The sequence below is a fragment of the Pagrus pagrus genome (assembly GCF_965226575.1).
Source record: "Pagrus pagrus genome assembly, chromosome: 16".
Lineage (NCBI taxonomy): Eukaryota > Metazoa > Chordata > Actinopteri > Spariformes > Sparidae > Pagrus > Pagrus pagrus.
The window spans coordinates 5,663,429-5,681,822 of record NC_140200.1 but is presented as its reverse complement, the minus strand read 5'-3'; the positions used below and the strand labels follow the sequence as shown (position 1 = coordinate 5,681,822).

Sequence of the window (18,394 nt, the reverse complement as noted above, 5' to 3'; positions counted from 1 at the left end):
GAGCATGGGAGGGAGAAAACAAAAAGTCTGCTGCAACCATAGCAGAGAATGTGTTAAATCAGGTTCATGTCATGATATACTATGATTTTCATTTAATCAGTCGTAATAACTGTTACATGTCTGTCCTTGTGAGTATTTTAATACATTTGGTTTAACATGAGGTTATAATACAGATAGCTAAAATGCTCCTTTAACAAGTTAAGGGCTAAAACTTTAACTTTAAATGAGGGCCATGTCCTTGTTACCATAGCCTGGTTTTCACTCAGGGATATGTTCTAATGGGGACAAAACTCTGTGTCGTCACTGACTAAATGTATCCCAATCATAGCTATTATAGTGACTGATATGAATTTGCCAAAATTCATCTGTACTCTGCTTTAAGCACAGACGAGAAAACAGGGTGACGGCTGGATGCAGGCGAGACTTGACATTTAAACTCAGAAACACAAGAGCTGGAGGAATCAGAAACACAATCAGCTTTATTGGTCGAGTGTTTTAAGTTTCTCTTAAAGGTGCATTATCTAAGAATTGATCATCTGTAGAATGCATACCCCAAATTCTCAGGAGGCAACACATCACTAGGGTCATCGCTAACTGCTGGTAACTGGCCGCCATTAGCTGGTTAACTTAGTTAGCTGTGCAGCTAGCAGTCTGGACAGAGAGCTCAGAGCGGCGGGGAAGTGTTAGCGTTTACATCGCTAGCACAGGAGATTTGGACCAAGACGTACCATGGCTAGCTAGATATCTCTGCAACAAAACATAGATGTCATAACATTATAACTGCCATTTCTTCACATTCTGTTGATAATTTTAATTAATAATTTATTTTTTGGGATGTTTTCAACAAATATTCTCACATATTCTACCTTTTAAGTTACACCGTTCCAAAAATAATATGCAGGAAGATAGATAAAGGAAAATAGACAGCCAATAAAAGGTCAGATAAAAGGTCAGCAAAGCTGAGCAAAGATGGGTGAAATAAACATGTAACCGTAACGCACAGACAAGGTGGAAATAGATGCAAAAAAACAGCAATTAACAAGAGCGTACAATGTCTTTATACCATTCAAACTGTTTCTGTTTCCGAGAACCCAAAAGCCCCACCTGCTTGTTTAAAAACCTAGCTGTAATACTTAAAGGTCTAAGGATGCTACTGAGTGAATGTGAACTCTGTAGTGTTAAATATGTAGGAAAAGATAGTGAAACTACAAGCCATAGAACTTGGGTCCATATAGAATGGGAAAAGCCATAAGGGGGTCATCGAAATTGACCTCACTGCCACGCCCACCAGGTATAATGTAGGCGAAAGCTTTTCACAAGGTGTCATCATCAAGTTCTGAAGATGATATTTATTGTGTGAGTTCTGTGGCGTTAAATCTGTAGGATTAGTTAGTTAAAGTACGAGGCACAGACATTGGGTCCGTACAGAATGGGAAAAGCCGTAAGGGCGGTGTTAGGGGGCGCTACTGAGCTATCGTGCTGCGCATGAGGGCAGTTGTGGTATCAAAATAACGTACTCATGGTTAAGAAGCTACATGCGAAATTTGGTGAGTCTGCGAACATGCTGAAGTCCCGAAAACAGCGTCGGAAAATTGAAAATCGGCGCACGCCATTCAAGATGGCGGACTTCCTGTTGCAGCAAAAATTCCAACAAAAATAGTTCCGGGCTAAGTCCTTGAGACCCATAAGTCCTGTAAATTTCATGACGATCCGAGAAAGTTTTTGGTCACATGACCCGACGTTAGGTGGCGCTATGGAGTCCCCTGGCCACACCCACCCCCAATCATGTTGAATTATCAAATTTTTCACCACATGTGACGTATGTTCCAAGTTTGGTGAGTTTTGGGGTATGTTCAGGCTGCCAAATATGCGATCTTGGGGAAGGACAAAAAATTATAAATAATCCTTACAGATACAATAGGTCCTCGCACGAGATTTGTGCTCGGGCCCTAATTAATAAAAAAGTATTTAGAGATGTAAAATGTAAAAACAAGAGGCGTATCTCATGCAGCCAGTGTAGTTACATGATCCCACACTGATTTTGAGTCAATTGATCACATGACCTGGGAGCTATTGCGCTAACATGCTAGATTTACAGATAAAAATTAATAAAAAATGATAAAAATTAATAAAAAATATTTAGAGATGTAAAATGTAAAAACAAGAGGCGTATTTCATGCAGCCAGTGTAGTTACATGATCCCAAACTGATTTTGAGTCAACTGATCACATGACCTGGAAGCTATTGAGCTAACATGCTAATATTTACATATAAAAATTAATAAAAAATAAATTGTTTGAATGTGCGACAAAGTATATGGGAGTTATTAGGCAAAACGCACTTTCCTTGATTATAGCACCACCTAGTGGTGGAAATTCACAACAACAGATTATAAAATGTTTCGCCAGGTGTGACGTATATTCCAAGTTTGGTGAGTTTTGGGGTATGTTCAGGCAGTGAAAAATGCGATCATTTTGGCAGAAGAAAAAAAATAATAATAATCATTCGAAAAACAATAGGGTCCTTGCAGGTTCCCTGCTCGGGCCCTAATAATCGAATGTATAATCTATTCAGGGGTGTTTTATTGTATTCAGTTATAGAGATGATGTATGTGGTTGTGCTTGCAGTGTTTTGGGGCCCCAAACAAAATACTGTTTAAGGCTACCAAAATCCGAGTTACGGCCCTGTTAAGATGATGTTGTTTTGAAATGGCGAACGTTCCTAAATTAATTTGTGTCAGATCAGATTACTGCAGAGCAAATACTCCAGGAAACACTGTACATACTGCACAGAGGGGGGAGGAACAGGAGCCCAGTGGCTCTTTCATGCCCTGAGGCTCCCTCGCAGGTTTATCCGACCATGCTCAGTGTGTGTGTGTGTGTGTGTGTGTGTGTGTGTGTACTTGTACCATGGGACCTAGCATAGATGATGGAGGCCGGGTTTAGCAATACATTTCAATCCTCAGTGGAGGGATTTGTAGGTTTTGATCCCAGCTAATTAATGTGAAACCCTCAATGGGAAGTAATGGGTATCTGTGAGTGGGAAGTTTGAAGGGGACCGTGTGTGTACGTGCTGTATGTGTGCGTGTGTTTTCATGCATATGTTTGTGCGCTTGCATACACAAGTGAGGAGCATGTGAAGGCATCTGAGTCGGCGAGTGTTTGAGCGTGCGTGTGTGTGTGTTAATCAACGAGTCAGAAATCTTCCCCTCCGTAAACTCTCTGCGGACTCACTCTGGAGGTAGCAAGGGGCGTTCGAACCATTGTTCCATCAATCCATCCATTAACTACAAACACTGGGAAACTTTAATTAAGCTGGGGCCACAGACGATTAATTAACTTTAAGACTTTCCCTCCTTTTTTCTTCCCTTCTACACATTTCACTAAGTCACCGAGCCATAGAAAGTGTTAATTTAGCCACATAATTTACAAATCCAATTAAAGCCAATATTAAGGCATCACAAGCTGCTGCCCTGTGTTCTCTCCGTCTTATAAGACTCTTCTCTTTTGTGGCTGTGAATGTGGCTGTGAATCTCAGCGCACGTAAGCTGAGCAGAGTGTATTTAACAGGGGTTAAGAGTTGTAATAAGTTTGATTATTTTATGGAGTTTATTATGCTGTGTTATCCTGTTAGGGAGGTGATGTTGTGGCAGTCGGTTGGTAATCCGGACTGTCTTGTGTCTCACCGAGTGGTCTCCAACTCTGCCGCCGTGGAGGCTGTCGTCACATGTGTCTGTTTGGGGAAGGGAAGGCCCAACCTGGAGGTGAGATGGATGAGAACACGACAGAGCCGCGCACCTGTTTCAACGCCTGTCATATACAGCTCACTTAAGCCTTCAGGAATGTATGCACTGTGGCAGTTATGGGAAGCCTGCTGATGATGCCGCTTCACTTTCCACCAACAACCACAAAATCAAGCAATCAATACATTGCTAAACAACATTTTTACCATGAATTTCATATGCACAGAGCTGTGACACTTAGTTTGTCCACAATCAAAAACTAGTATGTGTGTTTTATAGACTGATTCCAGTATTTTAGGCTCTTTATGTTTAATTTTGACAAAATTTAAATATTTCTCCAATAGGATTTAATCCCTGGCAGTGTGGTGACGACAGCATTAAGGACGTCCTGTGGTGAAACTGTTCGTCTCTCAGTATAAATCTACAGTTAAGTTTTTTTGTTGTTGAAGGGGTCTATTGGGTGAACTTGACCTCATAACTGTTGTTTACCGTCCTGGCTGTAAGCATCAAGATATAAAGTCTCGCAATACCGATATAAAACCAATATATTGCTCAGCCCCACTGTAGTCATCATAATCAGACTCAATGTGATGAGTTATATTCAAGTGTCATGTTCAGTGTCGGGGGTAACTGTTACAAAAGCAACGCATTACAGTAATATATTACTTTTAGTCGTAATGGAGTAATATAACACGTTACTAATAATATTTCAGTAATATATTTCTACAATTATGTCACGTAAAGAGTTTATTGTTGTTTTTTTAAAGAATCCATCCACACCAACACGATCATATTAACAGGCTGTGCATGTGTTTAATACAGCCGAGCCTATAAATTCTTTGTTCAGTCTCTGTGTGACTGAAATGAGTCATATTTCATAGGCCTCATGATGAAGCCTAATCCTCCGGAGCGCACTTTAATTTACATTCTTGAATCACACCATGCATTCCTTGTTCTGTGGACTAAAATAAAAAGGCATTCGATAGACAGATTTTTGTCTCATCATGTCATTATTGGCTACATTATAGAAGGTATGGGTCTGTTGTGTTTCATATGACTAAGCCTACAATTAAAAATACTTATTCCTATCTCATAATATATCAGACTGTGATCCTTTGTCTGCCTGCTCATCCCTGTGTCCAAGCACATTCCCTTATTTAAAAAGATCTAGGCTATTTAATTGTTGTATAAAGAAGTAACTAAAAAGTAGTGTAACAACTCACAGGTTCTTCTATTTAAATCTACACCCTCAGCAGATTCAGTCGGACGCCATCTTGAGACGGTGAAAAATATACGTAGTTAAAGACGCAGTGTAAGCCCCGCCCACCTGCGTAACGTCAACGTCGAGCTGAATTTTATCTGCGCCATTTTTCTTCACCTGGAGGAACTGAGTGAGTGTTTCCTTAGCTGTTAAATCAGTATTTTGGTATTTCAACATAAACATTAACATAGTACAACTTAAGCTTTTCTCCATGTCCTCCAGCTCGTTTTGTTTCTGAGTGTGACCAGCTTAATGAGCTAGCTTATTATGTTAATCAGCCAGCTAGCTAATGTTAGCAGGAGCTGTTATGAGGCCTGTCTTCCTCTAGGCCTGTTTGGTGTTATTACAGCTCTGCTGTGTAGTCTCATGTTACTTTTATCAGCTTACATCACAGAGCAAGCCTCAAATGCCATTATTTGGCATTTAAAGTAATTATCTTGAAGATTTTCATGTGAATAAATATCTGTTAAGTCAGTATGTATCGCCGAAGGAGGTAACACAATGATGGTTCAGCCTATGGCCCACTGATGAAGGCCCTTGCAAAGATGCACACTGGGTGTTCAATGCTTTTTTTTGTTTAAGGGTAACATTAGTCACCACACAGACTGAGTTTGTCACCTCCGCCAAGGAGGTTATATTTTCGGTGCCGTTTGTCAGCAGGATTGTGGATTTGGCCCGATTTTCATGAAACTTCGTGGATGTCGTTAAGTTTGCAAACAACGAATGTGTCCGTTTTGGGCTAATTTATTTTCTCTGTTAGCGAGCTAGTACAAATACACCTGTAATTGCTTATCGCCATCGGTGACGCCAAAGAGAACAAAATGGAAAACTTTGAGATTACCACTTTAACCTTACGTGTGTTTGACCCAAGTCTTCTTCATGTTTGTTTTATATTTTGTACTTGGAAACTCAACTCATTTACAGTAGCTGTCAATTTCTCGTGCCGTTTCATTTGTATTTTGCTGTTGAAACTGTACTAATTCGTCTTTCACGTTCCCCGTTCTGATAATGAGGGAAGTGGCCCCTGCAGTGGCGTCCCTCTGCTGCTAAATGAATATAGGCCAAACACTTCTCTGTTTCCAAAGTTTCTTCTTTTCCTCCCTGACGTTGCTCTCGCTGCTCGCTCTCAGCGTGACCAATAACAGCCCCGAGGAGGCATCGTCGTAATTCCCTGTAAATGACAACTAATGAAGATGGTATTTCCCCTCATTACTTTGTGTCTTTGAGGGGGCAGGGCTGTTAGTGGTGCTCGGTTGATGCAAGCACGTGTCACTTTTATTTTACTCTCTGCCATCCACTCATGGTTGGAAAAATAAGTCCTCCTCTTTTCTGTTTCCCCTCTCCTCAGCGCCTTCAACGGTCAGGGATGAGCACCCTCGTCTCCTCTCGTGGCTGTATCAAGCACACACTCAATTAGCATCGCATGGTAGGTGAGAGCCATTTTGAAAACATTTCTCATTACACCTTATCACCGGGGCACAGAGAGGGGCAACATGAAGCAAATTAGAGGGGTGAATGAGAGACGGCGAGAGCGAAGGAAGGAGGGAGGGCTGAAGACATCAAAGTGTTCCTGCTCTATTTAAATTGAGTGATCTTGTGTGAAAGATCCCCACTACATAAAGATTAACCCCATCCTCCCTCCCACACTCACACAGCTAATATCACACACCCACATACCCTTGGATTTATGTGTCAAGGGTTAATAACTATGAGGATGAGGACACTTGGGGCTGGTGGGGGGGTTCATGCAGGGTGTTCCTGCAAATGCACATGTGTGTTTCAGCATGTATGTGAAGAATGTGTTTTTATATGGATGCAAGCGAGGATGTTTAGCGGAGAGGAGGAAGAGAAGGGAGCGCACGCAAGCAGGGAGGTAGAGATCACACAGCAAGTGCGAGAGAGGCTCAGTTTCATCTCAAACCGACGGACTGACATGTTACAAATCCCAGCAGCAGCAGCACTGAACAGACCTGCCAACACTCCTCAGGAAAAGACTCTCCAAGACACACACACACACGCACGCAGAGACAGACCGAGAGGCTGTGTGAGAGTTGATCTGTTGCCTGTTTTCCACCAGTTTCATCATGTCCTTTAGCTAAATGCAAATTTCGGTCCTTTTCAGCACATTGTAGTGTGTGAGAGTTGAGGTTGTGGCATCTGTGTGTGTGTGTTTATGAGCCTTTAATTTCTTTGCATGTCTTTCTGTGTGTGTGTGTGTGTGTGTGTGTAGGCATGTTTCTCTATCTGTGTGTCCCTGTTGTCTTCAGTGTATGAAAGAGTGTATGTGTGCATTCCTGTGTTTGCCCCAAGTTTTCTTTCACTGTGTGTGTGTGTGTGTGTGTGTGTGTGTGCGCTCAATCCTGCCCGGTGGATTAGTGACGTCGGCGGAACTCACCCTCTCCCTCTGATAAGGGCACGCGCCGCTGCCTCCCGCTCTCTGCTCCCCGCGCTCAATTTCAGATAGTGCTAATGGAATCTGTCCTGCGCGATTGTAATGCGAGCGAGACTCATTTTCCACGGAGCTTGGAGCTGTCAGCTTGGCAGGACTGTTGGGAGGGTTCGGGAGGAGGAGGAGGAGGAGGAGGAGGAGGAGGAGGGGAGAGCCAGCGAGGAGAGGGTTGATGGGAGGACGAGGAAACCGAGCTGCTGATGAGGAGGGTGTGCGAGTGTGTGTTTGTGCGTGTCTGACGTGTGTTATGGTAGGCCTCCTCCCTCTTGTCAGAGAGCTGTAGTGTAGCTTCCCACACGTTGCCCATCACGGTGCATTCCTGGGTACTCACAAACACATATTTCCAGGTCATCTCAGTCAGCGTATGGTGACTAAGTTTGTGTCACAGGACAAGTTGAAATGTCGTTAGTCAAAGAAAAAACTTACAGTATTTTCTCATTATTTTCTTGTCTAGCCACGCAGAAAGTTTGGGACTAGAGCGTTGAGGTTGTGAGATGTCAAGAGTTTCCATAGGAACTATTTTAATTTTGTCAGTATTAAGCAGCTCCTATGAAAAGTGTTCGCAGTGAGTTCTTTGGATTATCCAGAGAAACGAGGCTATTGTTGCTGAAACTACACATTGCTGTGGATTTTTAAAAAAAATTTTCAATACTGTGAGCGCCATGAATAAAGATGCCTTTTACCTTTATTGTACAAGTCTAAGAGACAGATATATTTAAACCAGAACTATCCGCATGGCTGCATACAACAAGAAGCAAGCGATATGAATTTGTTTTTTTGTAAATTGGGTGGAGTGGCCCTTTAAATTTGAGGGCCTTATGGCATGTTGTTTTTTTTTTACTATCATTTTGACAGTAAACTTCCAAATACTGTCGGCTTTCTTCACAGCAAACATAATGACTTGTACCACACAAAGGATACAATTTCCCCAAAATAGGTTTGATCACATAAACTCTGGCAGTGTCCAGTCAAAGTTAACCATCATTGCAGACACATGGGTCCAACTTGGCCCGGGATTGTAACTATTGCCCGACTGATACTGGACTTTTGAGGCTGAGACCGATAACGATATACATTTTAAATATCATCCGATAGTAATGTTTTAAACATTAATACATAACATAAGCAACACTTTGACTTTATGAAAACAGGGAACAGTAAAAAATAAATAAATAAAGCCACATAGAGGCCAGTGACAATGTAATGGTTGTTACTTTTTTATATTTTTTACTTCAGTCTCTCTTTCAAACTCAATTTTGTGTGAATTTTTTTGGCTTGTTATTACAAGAAATACAAGTTACATTGTTCAGTGAAAACATTGACACAATAATCATAATGTTATGTTATCAGAAAATGTAATAATTTATTACATTAAGTGAAAAAATGATATTAAAGACAGGTAATTACATTATCATTTTTAATTATTTTTTTATTTCATTATCAGTAGCTTTTATGACAGTTTAAACAATGTAGAGCCTGATTTACACATATTTTTTGCAATGTTCCCTCAAATGTACTAAATAAATAACGGTGGCCTTTATTGTCACTATTGCCACATGACACTGAAACAGTAAGGGCGTTTAATAATTATATAATACCTTAAACATCTTTTCTGCATTATAATCTCACAAAGAACGTTTTCATATTGGTGCATATCTGGCAACATGTACGCCGACACTGATAAATCTGTCATAGGCCACATCGGCCAACCATTATATCGTCAGGCTCGAATACGATATACTGTTACATGCTTTTTGGAGGCTTCAAAGGGAGACAAACTGGATTTTCTGTCTTGATATAGGATTTTGTCTCTGCGTGTGTTTGAACCTGTGGGTGGTTTTTGTGAACGTGTTTATATCAGCGGCCTGCAGGTGGCAGTGTTTACATGATGAACACTATAAAACCATAGCTGCTGACCACTGGACCAGCTCTCCCTGAACTGAGGGTGATTCTTGTACTCGCCTGTCTTTGCTGTGTATGAAATTATATGCTAACTTATATTTATTGGTTTTAGTTTTTTCACATCATCATCTTTCTTCAGTAGAGATAAAGTTGAGCATCGTATTTTATCCCCCCTTTGTAAGCACCAGTGCAACACATTCCTGAAACGTATTTCTAGTAACGGTTCTTGGCATTTGACATAAAGTCCAGTCCAACCACAAACAAGGCCAGGGAGTTCAGATAGGTCACAGTTCACTATGCGATACTTGTTCTCTTCCTGTCCCAGTCTCTGCCCGTTCAGTGCTGCTCAGTTCAGGGGAAGGGAAGGAAATACCAATTTGGCAGTGCTACAGGGATTACTGTGTGTAGTGGGCATTTTTTAATCTGGGACAGACTGTGGCATTTGTCTACACTTAAAACTGTCATCAGTCCTGCCCTGTCTATCGGCCTGTCACCACGTCCCATCCTCTTGAAAAAAAAAACCCCCACACAAAACACTGCTGGAGCTGATTAGACTCTTCAAAATAAATAAATAAAAGAAATAAACTGCAACCTAAATCTCACAGTCAGGGGTTTACGCAGCCAGAGCCCCATTACTGGTACTCTACCCCCTGGGAAGAGTTTAGTGTCAACAGACCTTCCTTCTGTAGGGGTGGAGGAGGGTCTCCATCACACACATGAAATGACTAAATGAAGGAAGAGTATTTTGATACAAACAGATAACAGGTAGAAAAGTTTATTCCGGGTCAGACCTGTGTAGTCTTCATTACTGCAGCTGAAGTAAACTGCAAGTAAAGTGAAACAACCTCTAATGGCCTCAAATCCAACGTTAAAGAGCGTGAGGGGACATATATGCTTCTGCACGCACACAAACAGAGCAGCACACATGCAAAAGAGCATATGCTTAATCACCACTGGAGTTTCCCAGGAAATAAAAAAGCCTCCGTGGATTAAATCCTTCGAGCTGAACATTAGCGAAGTGCAGAGTTCAGCTCTTACAGGAAAAAAAAAAGGCAAATCATTATCTTCCAGAGAGAGAGAGGGGAAGAATCAGAGGTTGAAGGCGGCGGGCTGTGATACTGGGGAAGAAAGGCGTCACGTTGCGAGGAAGACAGACTGATAAAGGAACGAAGCCATCGGCGGAGGAAGAGAGAAAGGGCCCCACAAATTGGCAAAGGGAAGTCAGGGTCTCTCTGCTTTGCATTTCATTTACATGGCTGGCCGTATCGACCAATCGGATTGGGAGCGGAGCCCGTGGCTTAGGAAGGCGAATAAAGACTCCAAATGCCTTCACTGCTCTCATCCCTCTCTCTCATAATACCCTGTCTGCCCTTCTTTTCTCTCGCTCCCTCTCTTTTCTCTCCTCACTGTCATAATACCCTTTCTCTCCCCATTCTCTGCTCTCTGGCGCGGTACTATAAGTAGACCCTGTCCGATGTGATAGTGGGATGAGGAGAGGGGAGAGAGGGAGAGGAGAGGTGAGGAGGAGGAGGAGGAGGAGGAGGAGGGGAGTTTGCAGGGATGAGTTTTGCTGCCACCCGCTAAAAGTAAAAGAAGCAAGCTCGTGCATGTGTGTGTGTTTGCATTTTAGGGTATTTGTGGGTGCATGTGCACACGAGTGTTTTTTATTTCTCAGCACTTTCATCTGATGTTTTTTTGTTTTTGTTGTTGTTGTTTTGGGGAACGCATCCTCTGGTGCTCACCTGCATGACACACACAATGTAACACCGGCAGAACATTTTGTTAACCTGACAAATCCACTGACACAGAACAAATGCAAGCGCACACACACGCCCTTAGAAGTTATAATGCATGCTAATTGATTTTAAAATGCTCTGTAATTAATGTTAATAATGTCTGCGTAATTACATATTACACATAGTAGATGATAATTGAGACTGATAGTCATCATGTGACTTTTTTGATGTGCAGTCGATAGTGCATTTCTTCAGTGGAGTGTATTGGTACACACACACACACACACACACACACACACACACACGATCACACACACACAATGATACACTTCCCCTTGAATTCATTTGAATAATGGCATGTAGACAGACACATTAGGAAAAACCCATGAATGACCCCCGGGCATTTCTCACAGGAGACATGCAACCACTTAATGCTTAAGCACATCACCACACACACAAGCGCACACACACACAATCACACGGACCTCCGGGGTGTAATTTTGTGCCATATTACGAGTTGAATAGTTTACCTTCCATCCATGCAAGAGACGCCTCCGTCTGCGAGTCAAATGAAAGTTTTGGAAAAGGGAGATGGAGGATGCAGGAACTTATTCGCCTCAGTCAGAGATATTAACTACATCATCCACATTAGTGCGGCATACTGAGATGTCCCCATTGTGCAGCGCTGGTATTGTGATCTTTTATTTTAGTTAAAGATATAATATGTAACTCTTCTGCATTCAAATCAACTAGAGCTTTCTTATACATTTTACGATGATTTGGTTGCCTGTCGCCATAACCTGGCTCCCCAGACTGGCCCTGAACCTAAGCAGCACACAAGTTTACCACCAGCTGCCACCAGACATCACAGCTTCCCACCGACAATAATACACACAGATAATATTAATCTCAGAAGTGTGGACCACTACCTCAGCAGCCTCCTCTACTTAAGAGCTGACATCCACAAGTAAATACATCATCATATCAGCCTGACCTTTGTGAGGATGTTTGCAGACCAGACAGGACACAAGAACCACCTAGAGCAAACACATAAAAGTCCTGGAGTCCTTCCGCCAGAGACATCTCCAAAGTATCTTGAACTGAGATGGACTGACCATGAGTAAAAATGCCAGACTCAAATTTACCACCGAAGATCTATTCCAAACTACAAGCGCATCAACAGGGACCTTGAGGTCAGAAAAAGAGACATCATCTCTCCAGGAGCTGCAGTTAATTAAGTGGATCTCTGAGAGGCTGCAAAAGACGAGTGGCAGCAAAGAAAGGAGAGACCCCACCACCCATCCACCTCCAACCAGCACAGCGCCATGCATAAAGTGCTGTCAACATTGTAGCTGATTGAGATGAATTTATATCGGCCCAACATACCAACCACCTAAATAAAGCCAGATCCTTGATCCTAGCTGCTCAGGACTAAGTGCCTTGCTCATGGTCATTTCAGTAGCTGGAGGTGTGAAGAGTATCAAATTTACTGCCATCTCAGTCAGCTTCATTACTGCCACTGAGTTTAATCTGTGGTAACACCTCACTTTTCATCAGTCATCACCTCCATCATCCTCATTATCCTTTTCCCTGCCCAAACACACACACACACACACACACACACACACAGAGAGAGAGAGCACCCCTCATTGCCGTTAATCATCAATAACAATACCTTATTTGTCGGGGAGGAATGTTTACAATGGGATCGCCCCCCAAGGCGTGTGAGCCCCTCCCTCGACACCGCGGTGTGTCAGTGTGCCACCAATTACTGAGCGCAAACTGAATGAGGTCATAACGGGATGGGGTCATTAGCAAAACAAACCCGCCGACCCCGTGGGGCAAAAGGAGGCAAAGAAGAGGGGGAAGACAGTGGCAGAAGATCCCCCCCCCCCCCCCAACATCCCAAAATACTCGACTGTGTTTCAGCCTCTGTTACGCTTCAGCCACATCCAACAAGTGTGAGAAGGGAAACGTTTAATATATCCCTGAACACACTCAGAGGGCTTCTTGGCTGTACATCAGGGGTCTTAGCATCCTTTTACATCATTTTACTGTAATTTCTGTGATAGCTTTACTTCAAACATGTCATTAAAATATATTTAGATGACACTGAAGCACTGAATTACATCATGCATACAAAAGCGAGTGTTGCACTGATGACTCTCAGATTTACATGCAAGCAGCTGATGGCTACTCTGATGTTTGTAATATTGCTTTCCTTTGTTTCATCACTAGTGACATCTCTCTTTCATGTCCCTGTCGCAAATGTGACAAATTACTCGCTGAAATACCTTTACAACCAACATCGTCACTAATACACATAAAACTACAACTTACTTGATAATCACAGTAATATTTCTATTTTGCTTGCAAGCATTGAAACAAAATTAAAACACGACATTCAAGAGTATCTGCTTCCATTTTATGCATTCAAACCAACTTTGAATTACTTCTCAGTGAAAGTTTTACATTAATATTATATATAATTATTTGTATCCATTGCTTTTTTTGTTGAATTAGATTTTTTGAAGGTTGCTCCATTGATTTTTATGTCACCACTTGCATGAAGTTGTTCAAGACACAGATTTAAAATGAATGGTGAAAGCTGATGCTGCAGAGGTCAAGATATCCTGCCAGTTAGTCCCTAAAAGCCACAGAAGACATTAAAGACGTGTTTTTACTGGCTGGCTGGTGCTTCCTAAGTAGCTAATTGACTCTGACATGTGAAATGGGTGTAATGCCCCTTTAAATTATTGTGGGAACTGAGTTAAAGCTCTTGGTAGATTACCTTGTACACAGTAATGCTAAAGGATAGCTAAGTGAATGATTTATTTAACTTGCAAATGTAATAATATCAGTGGTGGAAACGACATGCTCAAGCAATTTTGTGGTACTTGTACTTGCAACATTAAAAACATAGTGTATAATGTACATTGTTCTGATATGGGCCATCCTTTTTAATGAGTACTTTTAGTTTTTGTACTGTAAGTAAGTATATTTTGATTCTATTACTTTTGTTCTGGTACGATTTTGAAGGCAGGACTCTTAACTTGAGTATTTCTACCCTGAGGTATTGTTACTTTTACTTCAGTAAAAGATCTGAGTACTTCTCTCACTACTGAGTAAGTAGTTTCTGACCTCATAAAGAGCCTTTAGCCCAACGTACGAATGACTGTTCATGCTTCACTGAATCCCCGTGCTCACTCGTCTTTATTGTGTTGAGAAAGGCCTGTTGAGTCCTCTTTGAGTGGACCCTTATCGTCGTTACTTAAAGCCTAAATAACACACAACACTTATTGTTGTTTGTGTTTATGACGTCCACGCTGTCGTTATTGTTGTTGTTAATGTTGATGTTCTGTTTTGACGACCTTTCCTGGTGACGATGGCCTGTTGGTTTGACGTCACAGTGTTTTTATAGTTGAAAAGTAGGACAGCATATCTGTTGTGGGTCATGGCAAAACACGCCACAACCCCACCCCCCCATCGTCACACACACACACGCAGATACACATGTTAAAACCCCACTCAAACAACCAGTCAAGTGAGTGGTGCAATAAGCCCTCCTCAATAAACACGTACAAAAATGAATCCACAGAAAACACGCAGCTCATAATCTCTCCTCCTGCACCTAACAGCATCAGTCAACACAAACGTAAACATCATCTGCCGAGTCGTGCGCTGCGCCCAGAGTCATTATTTCCCATACCATGAAAATATTGAAGATGCTACAAGCGATTAGCGGTGAGGCTGTCCGGTGCGTGTGTGTGTGTGTGTGTCCTTTGTTGGCCGAGGGCATATTTGTGTTTGTGTATCTCCATTGTGACGCGTGTAATCCGCATGCTCTCTAATCCCAGAGCAGGTGGCCAGGCGTGTGGCGGCTGTGGGGGTGCAGCGAGGGCACACTCCTCCTGCTCCCCTAAACACACACACGCACACACTAACACACTCACACACATACGATTGATCCATAAACCCACAAACACATCAATGCTTGCTTCACACTCTCGTGCTCTATAGTAACAAGAGGAGGAGGACACCCATAGAGACACACACCTGCACTCATTCACACACACACACACACACCTAATGCCCACAAATGTACACACACACATGCTCTGTTACAAGACTTGTAAGTGGAGATTGATGTCCGCAGGGAAGCACGTGCCAGTGTTTCCAGTCCGCCCCTCCCCGGCCACCTCCTCCCTGCGTGCATCCGCAACAGACACGCTCGCCTCCAGGAGCTCAGCGCTGCCCTTAACAGGTGGGCCGAGGCGAGGCGGGGCTGGGACGGAGGCATCTGTCAACAAACTCTGCATCCATCCTCCTCCACTGTACTACCTCTCCATCTGCCCAGAGATGAGACAGCCAGGGCGAGGAGGAAGGTCAATAATGTAATAATGTAATGGTGAAACTGTAATCATCAGGCCGGTGCTGTTTTTGTTTTCTGTTTTTTTTGTTTTTGTTTTATTTTCATAAATCATGTCCTGTTTGTCTCCAGCAGCCTGAAAGATGGACATGAATGGAGTTATGTAAGATTTTATACACTGTATGGTTTCCTGAAAAGCATGCGGAGGCCCCTTGACCTTTGACCTTTGTATTGTAGCACCAGTACTGGAGAGGTTTGGCAGTTGAGGCCACTGCATGTCTCTCTTATTGAACTGTTGGCACTGATGTGACCATATTTTCAGGTATTCTCGTAGTTGTTTTTATGAATATATATTATATACAGTGTGTGTGAGTGTTTGTGTCATATGCAGCAGAAAGTAATGGCTCCATCTTTTTGTAAAATTGCCATGAATTTGTGTGTTTGTCAGACAAATACAGACATTGGCAGGACGTGTGTTTGATTGGTTTGACCAGGTTTTGGGGTAAAGTTAATGGAAAGTATTTCACACTGTTTAACTGTGAAAGTTCATTTGTCATCTGAATAAACTTGATCCTCTAAAGAATCAAGATGCAGTCGAAACGTGGTTTTAAAACTCGACAAAGAAAGTAAATCATAGATGTTCATAGAGAACAGCAACCTTGTTTCAGTCAATCCTAGATTATGATCCATTTCCGTCCACTGTCCATTTGTATGCTGACATTTCTGCCAAGAGTATGGCTTCAAAATTGCAGCTGATGTTTATTCACCTTTACAATTGTACCTTTTTTTTTTTACCAAAGCATTTATTTGTTTGTTAACATTGAGGTAACTGTTAACTAAAGTTTAATTAACTATAAATGTGCCATTTATTAATGACGGTATTTATAAAGTGTTATCAAATGTGTTTGAGGTCCCTCTGCCTCCTCCTCGCTGTCCTATAGCTTCCTCGACGAAGCTTCACTCAATCATCTGTTTGCGTCAAATGCTTTTAGTTGCCTGCCAGCTTATGGATGTAAATTTGGCCATTAAATGCATGTAATCTGTTATTACAGCATCTCCCTTTTGCTCTTATAAGGAGATTTATGATTTTTTTATATTTTTTTTCGCTGCTAATGGTCTGTTCTCATAAGGGCAGGAGTGCTTTGTTGGCTGGATGTCCACTGTCGACATAATCCAGGGTCGTAAGGTCCTGAAGCTAAATGGATGCTTTGGAAAAAAAAGAAAGAAAGAAACATTAACTAGGCATTACCTTTATGTAAAATACTAATTCTCTGATGGCAATTCATTTTTTTTTTTTTTTTTTTTACATATGCTGGATTTTCTTTAAACCTGTAATCAGCTTTCTGCTTTATGTCTGCGTGTGTGTGTGTGTGTGTTTATGTGCAACATATGTGTGTTTTCAGGGTGCGGTATTTCCTCAAATGACAATATCTAAGTATTATTAATATTTTGGCTCACGTGTAACTCCAAGCCATATGGTGGAGACGCCCAGCTCAAATCCCAGCACCACTCAAATGTCATTTAGTTGAACATTTCACTAATGTCGTCTCTATAAGAGGTTTGCAGCCATAACAGGCTCAAGTCTTGGAAATCAGTTAATTCTACATAAATTGAGTTATTAATGTAAAGATTATCACACAAATCAGATGCATGTTCATGATTTTAGAGCGGGACTGTGCTCACCATGGAGGTCCTCTCAGCCTGAAGGGTTTTTCCACTCAAAAAGATGACTTAGAGAAATCAAACAACATTTAATTGAATTAAAAAGGACTCGAGATAATATATGGATACACACATTATAGCCTGTGGCCCGCTCTCACAGACGAGCTATAAATGTGTGATGGTTTCATCCCATGTAAAAATGATTTTGTGTTTGGCAGTGTCCCTCACAAGAAAATTAAAAACATGCATGCAGTGTGCCGTGGCTGCAATACAAAAATAGCAGTGACAGACGGCAAAAGCAGCTTTTATTACTGGAGAAGCACTCGGGAGGTCCAGTTAGGAAGCGTTTTCATAACAATTTCCATCATGAATTGAAAACGAGCCAAACAAACCTTGTAATAAACATGTAACACTCCACCCTACTTTTATTTACAGTCAATAGACTCATGTTGTCCAGCAGTGTGTTATATCAAATATGAGATTAACATTTTCATGTTCACTTCTCGGAAAACTTTGCCTTCATTTGCTGACCTGGGACAGCTGTTTGATGACCAGGGACACGCAGTGGCCTCAAAAAACCTTGTCAAAAAGTATAATACTGATAATAAAAAGGACAATAATTAACACATAGGCACATAAGTAAATTTTCATAAGTACAAGTTAAAGTTCTGTGTACCTGATTGTTTCATTTTTGGGTACTTTATACATACTACTTCAATACATGTTAGGGGGAAATATACTTTTTACTCCACTACATTTACTGGTTATGTTTTAGATTACAATTTGAATGATATGCTTCTGAAAGTCTTTGTTAAGGTTTAAACCTGTGGTCTCCAGTGTCTTTGGCTTGTGTCTGTGGTCCCTCGTCACCTCAGATGTCTATAAATTGACAGATGCAGTTCCCTCAAAGAGTCACTTCCCCTCTAAGATTCTCAGATTGTTTCATTTAAATACCTGTTTAAAGGCCCAAATAGGTAAAATAATGCAATGTCTCACACAATATTTCATCTTTCCATTCCTTTGTCTTTAATCATCTCACAGCCCCTCAGTTTTATCTTCTGACCCTTGAGTGGGAAAACACTGGACCAAACTGTATTAAAAAGTAGTTAAAGCCAGCTCCATTAGAGTATTTTTACAATGTTTTGCCATGCTTTTACTTAAGTAAGGGATCTAAATACTTCCTCCACCACTGCTGACCTTTCTCTGCTTATCTTGGTGTGTCAGCTCTGTGCCACTTCTTTACACGAGAACACTGCCTTCATCTACATCCCTA

The 18,394-nt window shown here is 41.6% G+C and overlaps 1 long non-coding RNA gene across 1 annotated transcript; it reads left to right on the top strand.

The window, feature by feature from the left end:
• The first annotated feature begins 5,078 nt into the window (after positions 1-5,078).
• LOC311271913 lies at positions 5,079-16,505 on the top strand. The gene is made up of 3 exons (XR_014624498.1): positions 5,079-5,133; positions 6,352-6,429; positions 15,247-16,505. It is a non-coding gene; the product is annotated as an uncharacterized lncRNA (long non-coding RNA).
• The last annotated feature ends 1,889 nt before the right edge of the window (positions 16,506-18,394 follow it).